This window comes from Lissotriton helveticus, chromosome 4_1 (genome assembly GCF_964261635.1).
Source record: "Lissotriton helveticus chromosome 4_1, aLisHel1.1, whole genome shotgun sequence".
Classification (NCBI taxonomy): domain Eukaryota; kingdom Metazoa; phylum Chordata; class Amphibia; order Caudata; family Salamandridae; genus Lissotriton; species Lissotriton helveticus.
Window position 1 is genome coordinate 217,506,473 of NC_136063.1, and position 24,163 is coordinate 217,530,635.

Below are 24,163 nucleotides of genomic sequence, written 5' to 3' on the forward strand. Positions count from 1 at the left end.
TATCATTTTAATATCGTGGGGCTGAATGCATGTCTGAAAACATTTTAAGGTAACATTTACATAAATTGTAAAAGATTTTGCTGGTGTGCAACTTTTGAAAAATAGGCGCCAGGAAATGAGCATCATCTTTTGTTCAATAATTATGTAGCACCTGAAATGCGAAATGGCATTATTTCCATTAAAATACAAGAAGCCTGAATAAGTGATTGTAAACAGATCTGGATAAAATACATTATCAAACCGAGAATGGGTTTTTCCTCTTATCTGAGAAAACAAATCAAGTTAATTTCCTCTTGGGAAATGGAAAATGCAGATTATATTACCGAACTGTTTTGTCTCAGAATAACAAAACATTGTTCAAATTAAGAGTTGTTTTTCACTGTTTTCATCAATGTGTACTGGATAAACATCAGTCCTAAAATCAAACTTTATACATAGCTCACTACCTGCCCTAATGGGTACTGAGAAAACACCTGGTGCATCATTAGATTACGTAATAATATTAGTACTAAGAAGAAGCAAAACCTTTGTGTACAGTCCTCCCTATCACACTTTCGTGTGGTATAAAGAGCAGGTATAAATACCAGGAAGACCTACTAATTATTTCAACAAGCATTTTTTAAAGCGATACTTAAGAGTAAAAATCATAATTATTAACAGTATTTACTGCGCTCCTCTTTTTAATGTGCATATTATAAATATTCTTGCAGTATTGTGATACACTCCAGCACATGCTGAGACTACTTCCGGCCTCATTACGAGTTTTGTACATTGAGTTGCGTGAATGCCAAGGGTCTGTCATCTCTGAGCTCAGCGGGTAGCCAGACTTAGTTATGAGGATACAGAGGGTAGAGCTAAAATCACTGATTCGAGGCAGATTCCATGCACCTATGTCCGGCGATTCAGATTATTTCTCACAGAATGCTGAGTAACATGATAAACCGGGAATTTCAAGTCTTAATCCTTGTATTATTCCCTCTTCTAGGGATCCACCATGCTCAAATCCACATTTTTTTTGCAGTTTTATATAGCACAGTAGACATGAGAAGATTAAGGGCCAGATGCAGGTGGACAAATGCCGAGCGCTAATGTTGAAATTCTGCGAATTTCAGCGTCTGCGATCTCTATTTGGCTGTGAGTAGTGTAGGTGAGTTTAAACCTACTAGCAAAATAAGGAATCGCAAAATTGTTATTCCTCATTTTGCTCTTGCATTTAAGGAATCAGTAATTGCTATTTCTTAAATGCAATGTAAGTAGCACAAAAGAAAGTGCACTTTAGCTGGAAGGAATCGCTAATTACCACCAACTTCAAGTTGGTGGTAATTAGCGATTTTCTTTAAAAATCACTTTTTTGCTTTTTTTAAAGTGCCATGTGGCACTCATTCATGCCTTTATGGCATGTATGTGCGTCACATGTGCACACATGCACATTTCAGGGGTGGAACAGGGTGTCCTTTTGACACCCTGGCTCCCTTGAAATAGCTCCCGCTATTTGTGATTCTTTAATAGCGAATCCCTGTTGGACTTGGCCCTTTTTGCAGGGTCATCCCTGAACTTTTTGCCTTCCTCCTATATTTTTTCTGAACTGTTGTTGGCTATTTTATGACTCTGGGCACTTTACCACTGCTGATCACTGCTAAAGTGCATATGCTCTCCCTATTGTAAATTAATGTATGAATTCGTGATTCCATGATTGGCTGGTTTGGTTTACCTGCCAGACCCTAGTACAGTGCACCAGAAGTGCCCAGGGCTTGTAAACCAAATGCTGCTAGTGGACTTGTAGCAATGGTTGTGCCACCCAAAGAAGAAACCTTGTAAAATGTGTCTAAGGCCTGCCATTGCAGAGCCTGTGTGCAGTCTGGTACTGGCATGCTGACTGGGCAAGTGCACCCACTTGCCAGTCCCTAAACCTTCGATTTTCTTCATATCAGACACTCCTATGGTAGGCCCAAGGGCAGGGTGCATTGTAAGTATGAGGTAGGACATGCCCTGGTGTGTGCGGCATGTCCTAATAGTGAATTACAGCAATTTTCATTTTTAACTATTGCAAGGCTACCTGTTCTCCATAGGCCAGGGCAGTTAGATTATCACATTTTATAATCCTAACTGACGTAGGTAGGTATTTTCTTGTACAACTATCCAGGCCTGCCTGTGCTAGGTTGTGTATTCCTTGTCTGGAGTTTGAGTGACAGGGCTGGGGGATTCCAAGAGACAGGATGAGTCACCCCAGTGGTGAATAGAGAGATCTGCATCTAGATGGGAGGGAGGAGTTGCACCTGGGACCTGAATAGGACAGTGCCTGCCTCCCACAGTGCTGGCTTCACCCCCTGTGGTGCCTCTGATGTCTCTGCCCTGCACTGTGAAAGGAGAGAAGGAATCATGTCAACAAAGTGCTCCAGGGCTGTGCTTTTCCTCCACAATGCTGTCTCCACCTCCTGTGGGGCGTCTGATGTTTCTTTTTTTTTTTTTTTTTAAGTTTGAATTTTATTAAGGAATGAAATATAAAGGCAGTACAGGAAGAAACAATCATAAGTTATAAAAAACACAACTTTTCTCTTACATTACAGTGGGATTATTCATGAAAATAAACAGAACAATGTGCATTGAAGAAATGTAAAAATATTGAGGAGAAAGGAAAATCATTAAAAGTGTATATCTTAGAAATAACAATAAGAAAACATAGTGTGTATCAATAAGCTCATACATATTGAGACAAAATATTCATGGTGGTTTTTGAACTTCGACATTGCGTAATGGAGAAATGGGAGGTGGTCTAGAAATCTGGGATAGATATTCGGTAAGGGGGATCCATAATAGGTCACGTTTAATTGCTAGGGAAATAGGGGATACAAAATTTGTGTCTAGACGATGGTTAAAACAAACTGCATTCCACCATGCATTGAAGGAAACATCATTAGCCTGTTTCCAATGTGATGTAATATGGTGAAAGGCTATGGCAATCAGGAGGTCCAGTAATTTGAGTTTGAGGTGAGATCCAGGAAGATCAGGGGAAAGGGAACCTAGAAAAATATGAAGGATGGAAAAGGGATGTGTGATGTTGAAAAGTTTTTGGATTTGGGACCAAACTAAATGCCAGAAATGGAGAATGGGAGGACATTCAAAGAGCATGTGTTTCAAATCAGCTACAGGACAAGAACAGGACCAACAGGTGGAAGGAGTATCTGATGAGAAAGATGACAGGATAAAGGGAGTATATAATGTACGATTATAAATAAAAAATAAGGTTTGGGTAGTATTGGCAGCTCTAGATGTTTTGTGGATTTTAGACCAAATTTTATCCCAAAAAATAGGTAGCCAATTTTGAGACAAGTCTTTTTCCCAAGCCAACTCAATTTTAGATTTAGAGCGTTCAGTCGATGATTGTAGAGCTTTATATAGAAAAGAAGGAGAGGGGGAATGGTCAAGGGCATTAGAGATAGAAAGATGAGGTATAGGTATAGAATTGATATTGGGAAGATCGGAGAGATATTGGAGAAGGGATGGGATCAGCGATAAATATTGTTTACGAGATGAGGAAGGTAGTGAAAATTGTTCTTGAAGAAGGTGAAAGGGGAGAGGATCAGCATCAAAAAGAAGTTGAGAAATCCATTTTAAACCACGAGAGTGCCAAGATTTCCAATAGAGAGAGCGATTGCGAATTTGAAGGTGCTTATTATGCCAAATAGGTTGAGAGTGAACAGAAGAAGTAGAAGGATAAAAGGATAATAAGTAAGGTTGAAGAAGGGAGCGAGTTCGAGAAATTATAGGAGATCGAAGAGAGGAGACATTAGAGGAAAAGGAAAGAACTTCTCTGAATTCATAGGGATGAATGAAGGATGATTCTAGCGTAAGCCAAAGTGGAGGATAATACGGAAGATCTGAAGAGAGCCAACGTAAAGCTTGTTTAAGAGAAAAGGCAGTATGATACGCTTTGAAATTGGGGAATTTGACCCCGCCCATAGATTTATCCCTCTTCAAAGCAGAAAGAGCTATTCGAGATCTTTTTCCTTTCCATAAAAATTTCAGCAAAATAGAATCTATTAACTTGAAGTAATGATTTGGAATGTGAATAGGAATCATAGAAATGGTGTAGAGAACCAAAGGCGCTAGCATCATTTTTATGGAGTCCAATCGTCCCCACCATGAAAGAAAGAGAGGATTCCAACGAGTGGTAGAAGTAGTGAGCTTAGTAGAGAGAGATTCAAAATTAAATTTTAGGGTATCAGAAAGGCGAGGGGCGAACCAGACACCCAAATATTTAATCTTAGAGGGTTGCCAGGAGAAGCCAGAGGTGTCAAATAGATGTTTGTGACATAGTGGGTTCAGGGGGAGTATTTCACATTTGTCCGTATTAAGTTTATATCCAGATACGATAGAGAAAGCAGATACCTGATTGAGGAAGGAAGGTAAAGTTGTTTGAGGGTCGGAGCAGTAAAATAAAATATCATCTGCGTAGACCGATAACTTAACCTGTTGTTGGGGGCCATATTGAAAACCAGAAATGTGTTCATCTCGTCTAATTTTAGTTAAGAAGGGTTCTAGAGCTAGGATAAATAGAAGAGGAGATAGAGGACATCCTTGACGGACCCCTCTGTGAAGAGGAAAATAATCAGAAGTGATACCGTTGGCAAAGATGGAGGCATGGGGACTGGAATAAAGTAAAGAAATAAGAGAAATGAATTTAGGTGGAAAACCAAACCAACGAAGAGCTTGAAACATAAAATCCCATCCTATTCTATCAAAGGCCTTCTCGGCATCGAGAGAAATGGCAGCTAGAGGAGATGGAAGAGAAGTCGCTTTACTTAAAATGTTAAAGAAAACACGAGAATTATCGGATGACAAGCGACCTTTAACGAATCCGGATTGCTCCGGGCCGATAAGTTCTGGTAGTAGAGGGTCAAGTCTAAGGGCTATAATTTTGGCGAAGATTTTATAATCAGTGTTTACCAGAGAAATTGGGCGATAATTTTTACATAACGTATGATCTTTATCTGGCTTGGGTATGAGACAAATTAATGCTTCCTGAAAAGATCCCTGAGAAAATCCAGATTGGACAAAGGACTGAAATAATAGTAAAAGCTTAGGGAGGAGAAGGGAGGAGAAGTGATTGTAAAACTCAATAGTAAAACCGTCCGGTCCTGGGGCTTTGCCTCTACGGAGGATCGAAACCGCATGTGAAATTTCAGAGGGGGAAATGTCCAAATCCAAGGATTGAAAGTCTACATGAGAAGATTGAGGGGAAGGGATATCATGGAAATATGATAAAAGGTCATCAGGATCAGGGCTAGACTCAGGAGTGTATAAAGTTTGGTAAAATGAGACAAACTGAGCTAATATATCTTTGTCCTTGAACAGAGAAACACCGGCAGAATCTAGCAAGGACTCAATCTTCGTTCTTTCTTTGCGTATTTTGAGGTAGTTAGCGAGAAGTTTACCCATTTTGTTTTGACCTCCATAATAGCGGGAGTTACATTTAAGAAGAGAATTAGAAGCTGCGTTAGTAGTAAACCTATTAAATTCAATTTTGGCAGAGAGAAGTTCACGAAGTGATGATTCAGAGGTAGAATTATAATATGTATATTCTAGTTTCTTTATTTTATCCAGAATTTGAGTTGACTTAAGAATCGACTGTTTTTTCTTTTGAGAGACAAAATTAATGATAAATCCTCTGGCAGCTGCTTTAAAAGAGTCCCAAACAGTGACAAAAGAGGACTCAGGGAGGTGGTTCAGTGTAAAAAATTCAGAGGCAAACTCTGTAAATTTAGTGGTGAAAATGGGGTCCAAAAGTAGAGAATTATTAAATCTCCAACGTCCCGAATTAGGGGAGAAGGGAATAAGGTCAATATCGACAAAAACGGGGGCATGGTCTGAGATTAGAATGGAACCTATTTCTGAATGAGTGACAAGTTGTGCTAGGGATTTACTGAGAAATAGATAATCTATGCGAGATTGAGAATGATGGGTGGGAGAGTAAAACGTATATTCTTTAAGGTCAGGATTACATAATCTCCAAATATCAACTAGAGCATAGTTTTGAATCGAGGTAATAAATTGGGAATGCATCTTGGAAGGGATAAATTTAACTTTGGAATTTCTATCAAGAAAAGGGTCTAGGACTTGGTTGCAATCACCACCAAAGATAACATACCGTTCATTAAGAGTAACTAATTTATCAGAAATAGCAGGCCAAAACAACTTATCAACACCTGTAGGAGCGTAAACATTAAAGATAACAATAGGTATTTTATCAATAAGGAGCTTAGTAATAACCCAACGGCCACTATCATCATTGTCTTGAGTTACAACAGAAACATTTAACTTCTTATGACATAAAATAACAGTACCATTTTTCTTACCTAAAGCAGGAGAGTGAAAAACATGTCCTACCCAGCAACGTTTAAGTTTAGTAGCCTCTGTGTCTGAAAGGTGGGATTCTTGTATGAGAGCTACATCGGCCTTAAGCCGCGCCAAGTGGGTTAGGACGCGTTGACGCTTAATGGGGTTATTTAACCCCTTAACATTCCATGTAACTACTCGGAATTTGTAAGCTTAGTAAAATGATATGAGGTAAAATATAGTAAGAGATAGGCAAGAAGTTGAAGAGAGGTGCAAGAATAATGCAAGAAACATGAAATGTAAGAGACAAAGAGCAAAAAAGTATAGAGATGATAAAGTAAAGAAAGAGAAAAATGAAGTAGAAAAGCATTTGAGAAAGGTTGAGAGAGGTAGTAAGATTGCAAGAAACAGATGTATAAGAGAGATAGAGAGAAAAGGTGAGAGGAAGAGAGGTAAGAGATAAAGAAAGGAGTATAAAAGAAGGTAAGAGAGAAGAAGTCAAGAGAAGAGAACATAACAACAAATACAAATGAGAACTGAGGGGTGACGACGCCAGAAGAGGACGACATCAACAACAGAAACTCACGTCATCGAACACCGGAGGAACCAGCTTAGGATCAATTGAAGGGAGCAAAAACTACACCGGGACGGGGAACACAAGGAGAGGATCTGTGATGAGACAAAAATGGAAAAGAGAAGTTAGGAGTACATAAGAACGCCAAATAAAGGAACTACGCAATATTAGAACAAAGTAAACAAGAGATGTGAGTACACAATAGGATAAGGGAAGTCGATACTAGGCACATTAGGGAAACAAAAGGATAAACATTTTAGTCAATCAGGAAAACATATAAATGATTAAACTGGTCTTGCAGTGTCCATGTTGACGGTTTCATGGTGACGGAGGAATTCTTCAAGGATTCGTGGATCTTCAAAAGTCGTTGTCTTTTCTTTATACGTGACCTTGAAGAGGCAAGGATGGAGGAGACCGAATCTGGCACCAAGGTCCCGCAATCGTGGTCGTAGATCAAGAAATTGTTTCCTGCGGTCAGCTGTCACTTTAGCCACATCTTGAGAGAGATACAGACGGTGACCTTCCCACATAACTTGTTTTTTAGCTTTGGCTGCCGAGAGTACTTGGAGAAGGTCAGTATATTTTAGGAAGAGCATGATGACTCCGCGGGGTTTGGAGGAAACTTTCGGACCCAGTCTATGAGCACGTTGAATGTTAAGAGTGACAGAAGATGGAAGATCCAAAATTTTTGGTAAAAAGGTTTGGAAGAAGGTGGTTGGATTGGACCCTTCTGTGAGCTCTGGAAGATTATAAAGGCGTAGGTTATTGCGACGATTCCTATTTTCCAACTCCTCAGTCTGTCGCCTTAAGAGAGAGACATCCTTTTCCAATGTGGAAATCCTAGAGCAGGAAGATTGTAAAGCCTCCGTTGATTATTCCACTAACAGGACTCTGGATTCGAGAGTGGACCATTTATCATGAAGAAATTGCAGTGTTTTAGTAGTTTCAGCCATGAAGGGCTTAAGTGCTCGGAGTTCTTCAAGAATGAGATCCATGGATGTGGGTGATGACTCAGAACCTGGAGATGGAGGACCTGTCCTGTGACGTTTCGTGGAGCCAGGTTGGAGAAGTTTACTGGTGACAGTAGCTTTAGGAATTGCCCCACGTGTAGCATCCGTTTTAGGATGGACGGTGTCATCCATGGCCTGCGTCGTCGAGTCAGAGTCTGAGGAATGACGCGGTTTGGTCTTAGAAGCTGTAAGTTTGAGAGTGCGCAGTTTCCCCATATATGGTAGGGGAGATAAACAATAGTGCTCCTGCAGATTCAGAGGACAGGAATTTTGTGAAGAAGGCACTCCTTAATGTGAAAAAATAGTAGTGCGGTGATAAATAGAGTTCAAGATATTGATGTCACAGCCGGGTTACGCAGAAGAAAGAAAAATGCGTCACACAATAGACATCAATAAAATAAAGGTTCAGGAGCAGGCAAAAAGACTGGAATTGTATTGCACATATTGAGCAGGAGATGGTAAATTGTCTGCATCATGTGGAGGAACAGATAAACATTGTTGAGGAGAAACAGAAACAAGTGGCAGCCTGTTCGGTAAATTCCAGTGAAGAGTGGCGCTTAAATGAAGAACTCAGCTTGAAAACATTAGTCAGCGTGAAGAAAAAGGGGCATTAAAGGCAGAAAAACGCCAATGGGAGGTTGCAGCTGAGGAGGAACACCAACATTGCGCATTTCATCATTGCTGCTGTCTTAGGGTTTTCTGAGGAAAGCACCGTACCGTGGCGTAGGTCTGCCGCTGACAGAGACTGAAGACGCGGCAGAAGTTGAAAGAAAATGGCGGCCGCCGGAAAGCGCACCGCGTCAGTCACGAAAAATATGCATGCAGACGGAGTAGAGGGACGCAGGTGGTTTCAGTCTGCTCACCTCACGCTCCGATGCAAGGAAATGAAGTCGGCGTCCATATAGGTGCAGGGAATGATGATAAAAGCGCTGGTGTCGGCGCTCGATGTCCGGAGCTCCGCAGTCAAGCCGCCATCTTGTGCGGCGTTCAAGCCACGCCCCCCGCGTCTGATGTTTCTGCCCTGCACTGTGAAAGGAAAGAAGGAGTCTTGTCAACAGAGTGCTCCAGAACTGGTTTGGACTAGGCAAAGGTCCCTCTGCCCTCAGAGGACAAAGGATTTTGGGGTATAAATATTGGGACCCTGATGCCAAGAAATTAGATCACTTTTGGACTACAAGAAGAAACATTTGCTGAGGAGTGGAACCTGAAGAAACTGAGGAGAGACTATGCCTAAGCTGAAGTGCTGCTTGGGGAATTGGCCTGCAGTGGTTGACTGACTGCCAAAGGAAGGAGAAAGGAACTTTGTGTGCTTTATTTCAACACGTGAAGGTTCTCCAAGGGCTTGGAAAAGAGCTTGCCCCCTGACCGCGTACATGCGTCAATTTGTAAACCCATGCGCCACATAATACCTGCGCCAGGTATAATGTATGCAGGGTGGGCGTTCTGACGCAAGTAAGCCTCGTAGAAGTGACGCAGTGAAATCTATGAGATTTCACTGCACCACTTCTAGGTCGCAAATGCGTCAATATCTTACGCCTGCCTCACAGCAGGTGTAAGACTGATGTAGGCACTTTGAAATGGGACTTGCCCATGTTAAATGACCCATTGCTGAAGTTGTGTCACTTTTGTGACACACTCCAGCAATGCGTTATATTTGCGCCTACAGATACATCAGAAATACTGACGGATCAGTGACTCCTTGCCACATGATGCATCATATTGTAAATATGAAGCATCCAGCATGTCGCAAGGAGGGCGCAATTAATAGTGACGCATCGCTGTTTTCACGCAGCGATGCGTCACTTTTCATAAATGAGGCCCTATGTTTGCACATGCATTCGTTGCAGACACCCTCAGTGGATGCTGTTGTGTTTTTTTATTGAATGAGTGCTAATTAGTTCTATGGGGAATAAGGCAGTTGTTATAGGCAGAACAGATGATATTGAATACTATTACTCAAGCAGTGACATGTGAGATATAGTAAGTATCAATGCGCAATCTGGAGATTTTAAATGAGGTCATGATTAACTATATTTCGCAGATGATGCTAAAATTACCCTATAGATATTGTATGATAATGATAAGGGACCACAATAGCAATATTGAAGTTGCTAGTCATTAGTAAACTTATAAAATAGAGGAGCTTTCCGTCATATTACTGCTTCTTTTTCTGACTAAAACAAGATCAAAATTGTTTATAAGGCAGGGGGCTAATTTAAAGGACTGCCAAGTTTCTCATTGTTAGTCGTGATTATTTCAGCCAGTCTATGTGTTTCCTTTGCATTCATTTATGTGCAGGTCTCTTTATTTATTTATAAATTTAAGGCAACAAGTGCCAGAATTCAGAGAAAATCCTGGACAATTTCAGCTTTATACACAGGGACATGGGAAACTTAGAGAGTTCTGCATTTAGGATAACATAGAATCTTCACTCACCATCGGAGTCAAGGGGTCAGAAAAAAAAATCTTTGCTTAAGCGTGTTCTTCTTGTGCCAAACTGAATCTGGTATGAATCACATGAGCAGCTGGATGTAATATGGTGAAAGTTGTGTCATGGTCTGTACAAAGGAAAGGATAAATGGGATTGAAAATAAAATATTGATAGATATGTAGGAAACCAATGGTGGCAAACGTAAACAATAATAAAACATCCATAATTGTGATTTTAAAAATAATGTGGGATTACCCACATGGAAGTTACAGGAGACAAAATGTGTACTGAATGTATCTGACTTACAAGGAAGAAATATCACACAAAGGTATAGAATAATACAAAACAAATGCGAATATTTAGATAATATAAATCATCTTTTCTTTTATACCGGTTTTTCTTTGACTCAGCTCTTAGAATTTGATCTCAGGATAACAATTAACGTTTCAATTAGTTTCAGCTTTTTATAAACTGTATCACATTTGCAACCACTTAAATTGTTCTCATGCAAACCTTTGGACATGTTTGGGAAAATAATGAATGGCTTTTATAAAGATAAATGTCCCTCTGACCTCCTGTACGGCTGGTCCACTCCTCCACATTTTAATTCCACATTTTTAAAGCGCAAGCCTATCACCCCTAAGGGTATCAAGGCGCTGGGGGGCGTCATGGAGAGTAAGTGAGCTCTTGCTAAGAGTCCCATGATGCTGAGTTAAATTGCCGCCAGCACCAAGTATCGCACTGTGAGCCACACACTCAGGAGTCAGCCGCTCTGGCTGCTGCACCACACCTCTACCTTAGTTGCCAAGTTGTTTGTGGGGCTACTACTCTCAAATACCTCTCAAATTCCATAGCTAATGCTCATTATGGACATACCTGGTATACCCTAAGATTGGGGATACTAATTCTCTGTTGACCTGGTCTCCTCCTTCTGTGGACTATGCCTCAATTGAAGCCCCCAGCTAGCCCAAGAAATTCACAGACACAGACACTGACCACCTAGAAGTCCTCGAAACCGACACTATGGATGGAAGAATGGCTGTCCCAAGAACTGTCAAAATACTAATGCTGAATGGTGTCACATCCTCCATCTACACAAGTTGCATGGTCATCTTTAGTAGGACTCCTTCCCTCCCCCATAATTGATGTGAGCATGGGCCAATCATCGGCCTTAATTGGTCCGAGTGCCAGAGGAAGTGTGGTGGATCAATTTATCTGAGAGGATGCTGTGGTCCAGATAAAGAAAAAGCTACAAGGGATTTTGTTTGTTAACTAAGTACACTTAACCCTTTCCGCGCTCGTGACGAGCTGAGCTCCTCATGAGTTGCGCCGCCCGCACGCTCATGAGGAGCTCAGCTCGTCATGTAACGCGGTATTTTTAAAAAGTCCAAAGGGGCAAGATGGCCGCCGAGACGCCGTAGAGGAAAGTCGCATCTGACCTCCCTCCTGCTGAAAGGATAAACACAACGAACTGGTGCCCTCCCACGGTAAAAACTAAAATGCTCCAGAAATGGGCGCCTCTTCGTTAGTAAAATCAACAGCAAAAAACCTTGATCAGACTTGGTTTTGAGAGAAGGACAGGCGAATTCAGGAGCAACCAAATGCAGAACCAGAGAGTACATCACAGCAGCTACGGGTGGCAATGACCGGATTTCCAATATTGTGGCTACGATTAGAATCCGTCTCCCAGTTCAAGGAGAAGACTATTTCTAAAATAATCTCCCTTTTACGCACAGCAGCTCAAGCAAGTAGACCCGACTGGAGGGCTTTGTTAAAACTAATGGCGCCTAAACTTCCTCGGTCAGCTAAAAAAACTTGTGATCCTCAAGGAAGAGGCAGGAATGAAGAGGATGAGGAATCTTTCGCAGATGGAGCCCCTGCTTCCAACTTAAGAGGTAAAGTGCGAACAAAAGCACAGCAGAGGCGGGAAGCTGCCAAAGAAAACAAAATACGTAAGCTACGCGAAAAAGAAATGGAGAGAAAAAAGACGTTGTCGGCTCCAAAGAGATGCAGCGAGCAACACCTTTCGAACGAGGCGGCAGGGAGAGAGTCTGTATTCCGCCAAACTACCATTGTCGAAACATTTTTGCCGTTACCTTCACTGAGTGTCTCTCAGTCATCAAAATCAGCTCTGGCCCAAGGATTTGAAATACCGTCTCTAGCCGCACTATGTAGTGTGGTGGCTGGGGGGAGGCAGCTGGACGGCGGGGTGAGCGGGACAGGTTCGATGAATAAAGAGAGCGGACTCGGGGAGATGACTCTCTTGACCATCCCCGGGAGCAATGCGGTAGTTACAGAGCACCTGAGACTGGCTGGCTTTGTTGCGGATCCTGCAGGGGGCGGGGCAGAGAACTCGAAGACAGAAGCTGAAGGACTCCTTAAAGGCACAGTGCACGAGATGGACACATTACCGCTCACCCCCACAGAACACTGCAGAAATGACATCTGTCTTACCCGTGAGGAGGAACAAAGTACAGGTACTGACAAGACTACCACGGGTACTGAACTGACATTAGAATCACTTCAGCAAAGTGGGGGGGAGGATATAAATATGGATTTACCAAATATACAATGCATAACGCCCTGCCCCAGATCGGCTAAAAGTATACCAGCACCAATGGGAATAGCTCTGGCCTCTCCAAGCGAGGATGTTTTTTTCACTGGTAATGATGAGGCCGATGAAGATGACGGAGAGGACGAAGCAGCAAATACTAACTCGGAAAGTGTTCCCGCCTCGGATTCAGATCTGGAAACGTCTTTGGTTTCGGAATCTGGTAACGAATTAGACACGGATAGAGAGATAGAAGACGATAGCGTCTCTTCCACTACCGATAAGGAGTTAGGATCTACTGACCTGGAGTGCGAGACAGTACAAAAGGGCCCTAAGCAACTTCAACCTCCCACCACCGCAGAATCTGTTAAATCAGTATTTAAGATTAAACCTAAACGCAGGAGAAAGACCAGGAGTAAGATAAAAAAAATATGCCTAAGCTAAAACAACTACCCAGCGCAGCGCATGGAGGGTTAGAAAAGACGATTACAAAAAAACTGGACTATAATGCACAAGAAAGTACCGCATCATCATCTATGACGGGAGTACCTAATACAGTTACGAGCATGGTAGAACTTAATATTCAGAGTCCTGAAACAGATGCTTCTAACTTTGAAATTTTATTATCAACCCTAAAACAAATACAGGATGAGGCACGCATCAAGAGTCAAAGGGCTAGTAAAAGAGCCAAGCACGCTAACAAAAAAATACAATCTTCACTCCACAAAAAAAATAAAATGTACGATGAGGTAGTTGGAAGAGTGTCTGAGGTGGAGGCAAGAACAGGCAAGCTGGAGGATGATATGGTAAAACTACAAGATGAAAAAGGAGATCAGGATAAGACCACAGCAGACATACTTTGGAAGTTGGAGGAATCAGAGAATAGGCAGAGACGTACTAATATAAGGATACTTGGCGTACAGGAAGGGAAGGAAGGTGGCGATATGCAAAAATTCGTGATCGATCTATTGAAGGGAGCCTTCCCCGAGATGACTGCATGGGACTGGGAGCATGAGATCCAGCGTGCACATCGGTTCCCGCTGATGCGGAAAGAGTCACAGACTAAACCACGTGCTATCTTGATATATGTGGGAAATTTTTTATTACGTGAAGAAATTATGGCCAAGGCAAAACCACAAGCTAGGTGTACCTATAAGGACATTGTCTTTTTTGCCCGCCCTGACTTTTGCCATACCACAGTCGAAAGGCGATGGAGGATGAGGCAAATGATTACCCCTTTCCAGAACTTGGGGTGCGAGGCTTATTTACTCTTTCCAGCTCGCTTGAAGATCGGGGTAAATGGTATTTTTAGAGTTTTCCATTCTGAAATTGTGGCTCAGGAGTATCTTAACCTCCTACGGGAGACTAGGAGCAAGCACAAGGCAAAAGATAAAGAGCTGGGAGAGCGTCCTTCACAGGTGGTGGCTATCCAGGATATCTCTAGAAAGAAATAGAGAGGGAAAGGGCATAATATTCTGTTAGGCAAAGTAATGTTTATCGCTCTCTAAGTACTTAGACTCGGAGGTGCTTTCTCACTCCTTTCTCACTCCTCGTAAGAGGGAAGCACTTGATGTCTCTTTATTTTCTTTGCTTGCACAATTTAATGAAGGGAAAAAGATTAGGGGTTCGAGAGATTAGGAGAAGATGGGGTGAGGGATTAGAGGGATTAGAATAAGAAGGGCTCGAGACTTATTAGTATCATTGTGAGAGCAACAAAAAGGGGAATTTTCGGTATAAGAACAGCAGGGGGGTTGGGGAGGATGGGACATCCTGTTGGCATCGTCGGTCAGACATAGGTCTCCTTGACCTAATTGCCCGTAGGGGGGGGGGTTCTGTGGGAGGGCAGTCAGGGGTGGGGGAGGGAGGGGAAATGGGCAGGGCACATAAGGTTCGTAGGAGAAAAAGGAAGACTAGACATAGGCATAAATCTGTTGTATTATCTTTTATGTTTTGAATTGAAAAGTACAAGGTATAAGAATGTTAAGAATGTCAAGACAGTATTTGAAACTAAAGTAAGAGGAAATGTAGCCACTTATACATTTATTACTGGTTTTCTTTTCAACGGATATCTTAAAGTCTATCTATGACACTTAGAATTGTAACATGGAATGTATGTGGACTAAATAATATCCAAAAAAGACAAAAGATAGCCACTTGACTTCGCCAGATGAATGTGGACTATATCCTCTTACAGGAAACTCATATAATGACTACACAGGAGTTTTGTCTTAAACAGCTAGGATTTCATTTAATAGCAAGATCTAGGCTTAGGGCAAAAAATAGAGGGGTAGCTATCCTCTCAAGAAACAAAAATGTGGTAACTGGTAGGAAACTAGAGGATAAGTGGGGTAGATGGGCAATAGCTGAGGTATTAATAGATGGAGCATGGACAACCCTGGTGTCAGTATACGGCTCAATCCAGGATGATCCAGAAATATTGCAGTTTCTGAACGCGGAACTAGCAGGATGGCCAATACGGGTAGTTATAGGAGGCGATCTAAACATTAACGGGGCAGATGGGTTGGAGGCAGGGTCCTATAAAGGCAGAAAGAAAAGAGTGTACAAGGCACTGACTAAACTTTTAGAGAATAATACTCTGCGAGATGTATGGGGTAGCATCAGATCGGATCAAGCAGAATATACGTATTATTCTGCACCACATCGTATCTGTGTTCGATTAGATTATTTTTTAGTTTCAAATGATTTATTATCTAGAGTAGAAATTGAAAGGCTATCACGATTCTTCAGTGACCACAACCCTTTACTTTTAACAATTAAGAAAGAAGGAGGAAGTAGATTAAGTAGGACCTGGACTTTTGAAAGAAAACTTCTTCTAGACGATAATTATATACAGCATATGTCTAAATGGATTAGCGAATTTTTTGAAAACAATAGAGGAAGTGCCCCTGTAGGGGTTGTATGGGACGCATTCAAGGCTGCTGCCCGTGGAGAGACATGTAGTTTTAGCGCATACAAACGAAAAACTGCCCGCACTAGAGAGAGTAATCTGGAGAGGGCCGTACTCGAGGCAGAGGACCAGTTCCATAATTGCGTAATAAGGGGTGAATCGTCAGAACAATCAAGAATAGATCTTATGAAGGCAAACAGTGAAGCTGAGGAAGAGTTAGCAAACAGGGCAGCGCAGTATTATACCATAAGGAAAGAAAGGTGCTATGAATATAGTGAAAAAGTGGGCCATGTTTTAGCTATGCGGACTAGACAGATAGCTGCATCTGGCACTGTTAGAGAGATTAGGGATGAGCAAGGAAGGATGCACACAGACTCGATTGAAATAAGAGAAGTCTTCAGGAAATTTTATCAGAAATTATATGACCAGCAACATTTCTGTAGCCCAGAAGAGATAAGCGATTACCTTCAATGTATTCCGTTTGAGGGCGTGGATACTGAAGACGCAGAAGGGTTGGAGAAACTGATGGATAAAATAGAAATTCAAGAAGCTATGGCTAATCTTCCATCTGGAAAGGCTGCTGGTCCGGATCAACTCCCTTTGGAGTTTTATAAAACATTTTGGGGGAGTATAGGCCAAGATTTAATCAATACGTTCCAAATCGCACAAATGGGGGAGTCTATTCCTAAATCTTGGGGAGCTGCGGATATTGTCTTAATACTAAAAAAGGGAAAAAAGGCGACTGAACCAGGGTCTTATAGACCTATTACATTGATAAACAACGATACGAAAATATACTCGAAAGTATTAGCAACACGATTTGCAGGGATAATTGGTACCTTAGTTAGTAACAACCAACACGGATTTATCCCTGGTAGAGGGACAACTCACCATACCAGAAAAGTTATAACCCTGTTCGATGCCGCCGAGGTCACAGGAGACCCGATGGCCGTAATGTTGTTAGACGCAGAGAAAGCGTTCGATCGGGTCTCCTGGGATTATCTGTGGCACATTTTAATAAGAGCAGGTATAAAGGGAGGTTTCGTGAAAGCCATACAGACTTTATATAAGGACCCGGTTGCAGCACTGAGAGTCAATGGGGGGACTACAGATCAATTCAATATTAAGAGAGGTACACGACAGGGGTGCCCTTGCTCCCCTCTCTTATTTGCCATGTATATGGATCCATTTATCCGTAAGATAGAGCTATCTCCAGATATTCCCCCACTGAATACATTACTTGGTCCTTGTAAGATTCTAGCCTACGCTGACGACGTGGCGGTGGTAACTCCAAACCCCACGGAGGCAATAGAGAGGATAGAGGGGGAAGCTCGTGAGTTTGGGTATATATCGGGTTATGCCCTGAACACCACAAAAACACAGATTATCAAAAACTCTAAAATAACTTGTGGAGATAATCGGGTGGTCCAGCATGGACGCTATCTAGGCATTATTATCTCTGCTGACCTCAATAACCTCGTGGAAAAAAATATAGCTCCAATAATAGAGAAGGTCAAAACAGATCTAGATAGGCATGAGAATTTGCATTTATCTTTGGTAGGACGAGTCAATATTATTAAAATGTTGGTTTTGCCGAAATTTTTGTATATTTTTAGAGCAATCCCACTAGCTATAGACAACAAATGGTTTAAAATCTGCGAGCAAATGATCAACCGCTTTATCTGGGCAAAAGGCAAGACGCGGAGGGCGCTGAGATTCATGTCACTACCGCGGGAAAGAGGTGGCTGGTCATTACCAGATCTAAAGTTATATTATTGGGCCGCAGCACTGCAATATATGGGAGGTTTTATTGGAGGGGCCGAAGTGGAGGGTTGGGACAAGCTAGGGTCTTTAGCAATATATGGTCTGGCCCTTGGTATGAATGCTGAGAATGTGTTTCTAAGATTTACAGAAGGCAGTTACTTCAAAAGAACACGCTTTAAGACAGTAATAGCGGCACATAATATTTGGAAAGGATTCTCAAAGAAGGTGGGAATTGGGAAGTTCAATTTTTATACCAGATTGAAGGATAACCCCTCCCTATCTACCGAGGTTTTTTCAGGAACTGTATTCAAAGAGTGGGACAGCCTCGGAATTAGAAAAGTTGGTGATATGATGGGTCCACAAGGTATTCTGCAATTTATTGATTTACAAAATAGTTTTTCCTTAGACACAAAACACTTTTTTAAATATCTCCAAATAAGAAGCTGCCTTTTGAAAAAACAGGGGGGCATATTGGGCTTTGGTAGAAGTATATTGTTAGATCTTATAGAGAGTGGCTCTGACTGCACTATTAAAAGATATTACTCAGAAATGACAGTTTTAAAAAAAGATGACGTAGAGAAGTGGAGAGATAGATGGACATTACCCAAACAAATCTGTCTATGAGAAGATGCTGCGGATAGCTTTAACTCTGTCAAATAGCAACTTCCAATAAATAGGTACATCCCTATACTAATTAGGTTAAGACATTTTCTGAAACAAATACTGGGGTTACATGTAAATGACTACACTCCTTTGGAGGGTTTTCTTTAGACACAAAAAATGCTACAATTAGGTTGCTGAAGTACAAATACTGTTATGATTTGTGAAATTATTGTTCAGGTTATTGTAATGATGAACTGTTATTTACTGAATGTAAACAAAGAAAATAATGTTAGGATTTGTGAAATTTTTGTTCGGGTTTCTGTAATGATGAACATGTATACATGTAAAATTATGGGTTATATGTGCTGAATTTTACATTTCCGTTAGGAAATACTCAGTAACTGTAATATTTCTGAAAATAGTATAAATAAAATTGAAAGTGATACTTGGATGGTTTAACATATATAAACTTTGTTATACTAAGGAAAGATGTCAAGTCGACATCAATTGACTAATGTTTCTGATTCATTGTATTAAGATCAATATCATTAAATTTTATGACGACTTCGATCCATTTGCGTGGCTCCAGTTACCAAACTTTGTTAATAACCCTAGTTTCACTTCCGGGTCACAATATATAAAATGGGACACAATCCCGAGCAGTCTCGTTGCACGTCAACTCGAGACACTGAAGGATTGCATCGACGAGACCGTACTTCGTGTGATTTGTAAGTACTGCAAGCCACATTAGAAGTTTCTCGTATGGATACCTTAGATTAATTGAGAGCCTAGTCTTAAGGTCCTTGTAATTTTTATCTATGCTATCTGTGGCTGTCCGTTCATTAAGATTCTTGTTAAATGAGGCAGCATACAAATAACTGATGTTTCGCTATAAGCATCACATATTTTAAGACTTTGAATGTGTTATATCAACTGTATGTCCTGCAATAGCGTAAAATCAAAGGTCAGGGTTGAGACATGATTCCTCGATAAAACTTTTGAAGCGATACTGCAATGACCGCGTGACTATGCTAATTTACACCGGGAATTGTTTCCTGAATTATCGTGGAGTTATACTCTAATATTGCGATTTGGGAAATATCTAGTTAGTTGTCCTATGACAGACTATCTCTTGAGATTGGATACATGGCACCAGTCTGAATTGTAGCTAACCGTAGTCCTCTTAAAATACTGACGATCACGCGTTTATGTTAATGACTATCGTGGCCTGAGTGTACCGTGTAAATGGCGCTATGGTGTACTCGGCTCCCATATAACAATCCGTCTTAACTCTAACTATGTCTCAACGCTGTGTGTTTCCAGAACAATGTCAAGTACAATTTCATTATGAGGAAACGTTATATAGATAGCTGCAATATATCTTTTTATTTTAGACACCACGACTCTGGCTTGCCAATTATAATTTCCTGTGAAGTTTCATTAACTGCTGCAACGCTGATTGAACATTACTGCCACTACGGGTATGTCTGGTTAGGTTGTATTTTCAATTTGATCTATCCAGCAACCACTGTAGGATGTATATTAAATTGTCATACATCCTTCTAGATCCTGTTGATGAATATATATTCAAAATGGAAGACCAGTCGCGTCTGCGCTCAGTCTTCTAAAGTGAGTTTATTTTTTTCTTTAGTGACAATTAATTAAGTTCAAGTTCGAGTTCAAGTTCAGGAATTTGTATAGCGCACTACTCACCCAGAGGGTCTCAAGGCGCTTGGGGGAGGGTGCATTATTTATCGAAAAGCCAAGTTTTAAGTTCCTTTCGGAAAGAAATGTGGTTCTGTGTGAGGCGGAGGTGAGAGGGGAGAGAATTCCAGGTCTTGGCCGCCAGGTAGGAGAAGGATCTTCCTCCCATGGTGGATCTGTGGATGCGCAGAACTGCGGCGAGGGCTTGATTGGAGGATCTTAGTTGGCGGGTGGTTGTGTAGAAGGACAGTCGTGTGTTGAGGCATTCTGGTCCTAGTTTGTAGAGGGCCTTGTGTGCGTGGGTGAGGAGACGGAACGTTATTCTCTTGTTAACGGGAAGCCAGTGGAGGTCTTTCAGGTGACCGGTAATGTGAGCTTGGCGAGGGATGTCCAATATGAGTCTGGCTGATGCGTTTTGGATGCGTTGGAGTTTTTTCTGTAATTTGGCTGTGGTTCCGGCGTAGAGGGTGTTTCCATAGTCCAGTCGGCTGGTGATCAGTGCGTGTTGTTTCGGTGGGGATCCAACGGAAGATTTTTTTGAGCATACGAAGTACGTTGAAGCAAGACGATGAGACGGCGTTAACTTGTCTGGTCATCGAGAGGGAGTAGTCTAGGATGAAGCCTAGGTTACGTGCGTGGTCTGTGGGTATGGGTGCTGTGCCCAGGGCCAATGGCCACCATGAGTCGTCCCAGGCAGTGGGGGATGATCCTAGGATGAGGACTTCCGTTTTGTCTGAGTTAAGTTTTAGGCAGCTGTTTTTCATCCATTCGGCAACTTCTTGCATGCCTTCGTGAAGATTGGTTTTGGCGGTGTTAGGGTCTTTGGTGAGGGAAAGGATCAGCTGGGTGTCGTCAGCGTAAGAGATGATGTTAAGGTTGTGTTGTCGCGCGATGGATGCGAGGGGACTCATGTAGTCGTTGAAGAGGGTGGGGCTGAGTGATGATCCTTGTGGTACTCCGCAGATGACTTCGGTGGCCTCGGATTTGAATGGAGGGAGTCGGACTCTCTGGGTTCTCCCGGCAAGGAACGAGATGATCCAGACCAAGGCTTTTCCTTGTATGCCGATGTTGCTGAGGCGTTGTATGAGGGTGCTGTGACAGACTGTGTCGAAGGCGGCGGATAGATCCTGTAGGATGAGGGTGACTGTTTCTCCGTTGTCCAGTAGCGTTCGGATGTCGTCTGTTGCTGCAATGAGGGCGGTTTCGGTGCTGTGTTTGACTCAAAAGCTGGACTGTGAGGTGTCGCGGGAGTTGTTGGATTCAAGGAAGGCGGCGAGCTGGCTATTGACGGCTTTTTCAATGACTTTGGCAGGGAATGGGAGGAGGGAGATGGGGCGGTAGTTCTTAAGTTCAGAGGGGTCTGCTGTGGGTTTCTTCAGGAAGGCGCTGAGTTCGGCGTGTTTCCAGCTTTCTGCGAAGGTAGCGGAGTTGAAGGAGCAGTTGATGACATCACGGAGATGGGGTGCGATGATGGAGTCTGCTTTGTTGAAAATGTGGTGGGGACAGGGGTCGGTTGGTGAGCCTGAATGGATGGAGTTCATTAGGCGGGTTGTGTCTTCAGTGGTGATTGGGTTCCAGGCGCTAATGTTGTTAGAGGGCGGTTTAGGTTCGGAGGTGGGTGGAGTGGACTGTTCTTTGGAAATGTTCTCAAAGCTGTTATGTATGTCGGCGATTTTGTTGTGGAAGAAAGCGGTAACGAATCGCAGAGGTCTTGGGAGGGAGTAATGTCGTTTGAGGCTGCGGTGGGGATGGAAAATTCTTTGACGATGTTGAATAGTTCCTTGCTGTTATGGGCGTTGTTGTCGAGTCGGTCCTTGAATGCTGATTTTTTGGTGGATCGGATCAATTGGTGGTGTTTGCGGGTGGCTGTCTTGAAGGTGGTCAGGTTGTCAGTGGTTGGGTTTTTTCTCCATGTTTTCTCGAGAGTACGGCATAGTTTCTTGGATTTCTTAAGGACATCGTTGAACCAGGGGGCCTTTTTGCTACCCTGTCTGGTTTGGTGGTTTTTCAAGGGTGCTAATTCGTCAACGCTGTGAGTGATCCATTGTTTGAGTTTGGTGGCAGCTTGGTTTGGGTCCGATGAGAGGGCGGGAGGGTTTTGGTTGAGCGATGTGAGGAGTTGGTCGGGGGTGATTTTGTTCCAGTTTCTTCGCGGAATAGGTTGTGGGGGGTTGTGGGTCGAGGTAGTTTTGTAGCTGAAGTGAACACAGCTGTGGTCCGTCCAATGGAGATCTGTGGTGTGATCGAAGGAGATGTGCTTGCTGGAGGAGAAGATTGGGTCGAGCGTATGTCCGGATACATGGGTGGGGGTGTCAACAAGTTGTTTGAGTCCGAGATTGGCCAGGTTGTCCAGGAGGGTGGTGGTATTGTTGTCATTTTTCTTTTCCAGGTGGAAGTTGAGGTCTCCCAGTAGAATGTAGTTCTCGGAGGTGAGGGCATGTGGGCTGATGAAGTCAGTGATGTCTTCGCTGAATTGTTTACGGGTTCCTGGTGGTCTGTAGATGAGGGTGCCTCTAAGTGTGGTCCTGGGGTCGGTGTGGATCTGGAAGTGGAGGTGTTCGGCGGTTGCAAGGTTATTGTCGAAGCTGGTCGTGATTCTGATGGTGTTCTTATGGACGATGGCGATGCCTCCTCCTGTTTGGTTGTTGCGGTCTTTTCGGATGATCTTGTAAGGGTCCGGGATGGCGGTGGCGATGTCGGGTGCTGATGAAGCGTTCATCCAGGTTTCTGTAAGGAATGCTATGTCCGGTGAAGCAGTGTCGAGTAGGTCCCAGAGTTCAGTGGCGTGTCTGTGGACCGAGCGGGTGTTCAGCAGGATGCACTTCAGGTGGTTAGAGTTGGAGCTGTGTTTGGAGTTAGTGGATTTGGTGTGGGTCTTGATGCAGGCGAACTTGCATGAGTGGCAGGCGAAGGGACCGTGGGTTCGTCCTGGGGCAGCTTCGTAGCAATGTGGTGTGCGTACGGGGTTAAGGGCTGAGAGGGTTGCGGCGTCATACGTTATACGGTAGGAGGTCGGTTTGCGGGGGCCAGGGGGTCTGGCACTGGGGGCGGGCGTAGACGGGCTTACCTTTGGCGCACCTTCGGCGCGCATGGGGCGTGACCGCTGCGCGTGGACGCTGCACGAAGGTCCATCTGTCATAAATGGAGAATGGAGGGGGCGGAGCGTGGGAGGGGCAGCTGGGAGGCGGGAGCGGGGGGGACGGGCTGGAGGCACAACACAAAATGGCAGCAAACAACAACAATAGGCAAACAGGACGAGATTGGGGCACGATGCGCAATAAGGGCTACAGCAGCTGAGCAGGCACAAATTAAGCAGGCAAATAAATTCTAAGTCAGTGCGAGCAAAGCACAGGGTCGATTTTGGCAGCAGTGCTAGCGCTACGATACCAAGAGGCAGGGAGGCAGGGAGGAGCGACCGCGTCTGCAGGAGTCAGGCTGGTCACAGGGCTTCACCGGACGGGACGTTCCTGATAGCCAGTGGGTGGGAGGGGCAGCTGGGAGGCGGGAGCGGGGGGGACGGGCTGGAGGCACAACACAAAATGGCAGCAAACAACAACAATAGGCAAACAGGACGAGATTTGGGCACAATGCGCAATAAGCGCTACAGCAGCTGAGCAGGCACAAATTAAGCAGGCAAATAAATTCTAAGTCAGTGCGAGCAAAGCACAGGGTCGATTTTGGCAGCAGTGTTAGCGCTACGATACCAAGAGGCAGGGAGGCAGGGAGGAGCGACCGCGTCTGCAGGAGTCAGGCTGGTCACAGGGCTTCACCGGACGGGACGTTCCTGATAGCCAGTGGGTGGGAGGGGCAGCTGGGAGGCGGGAGCGGGGGGGACGGGCTGGAGGCACAACACAAAATGGCAGCAAACAACAACAATAGGCAAACAGGACGAGATTGGGGCACGATGCGCAATAAGCGCTACAGCAGCTGAGCAGGCACAAATTAAGCAGGCAAATAAATTCTAAGTCAGTGCGAGCAAAGCACAGGGTCGATTTTGGCAGCAGTGCTAGCGCTACAATCCCAAGAGGCAGGGAGGCAGGGAGGAGCGACCGCGTCTGCAGGAGTCAGGCTGGTCACAGGGCTTCACCGGACGGGACATTCCTGATAGCCAGTGGGTGGTAGGGGCAGCTGGGAGGCGGGAGCGGGGGGGACGGGCTGGAGGCACAACACAAAATGGCAGCAAACAACAACAATAGGCAAACAGGACGAGATTGGGGCACGATGCGCAATAAGCGCTACAGCAGCTGAGCAGGCACAAATTAAGCAGGCAAATAAATTCTAA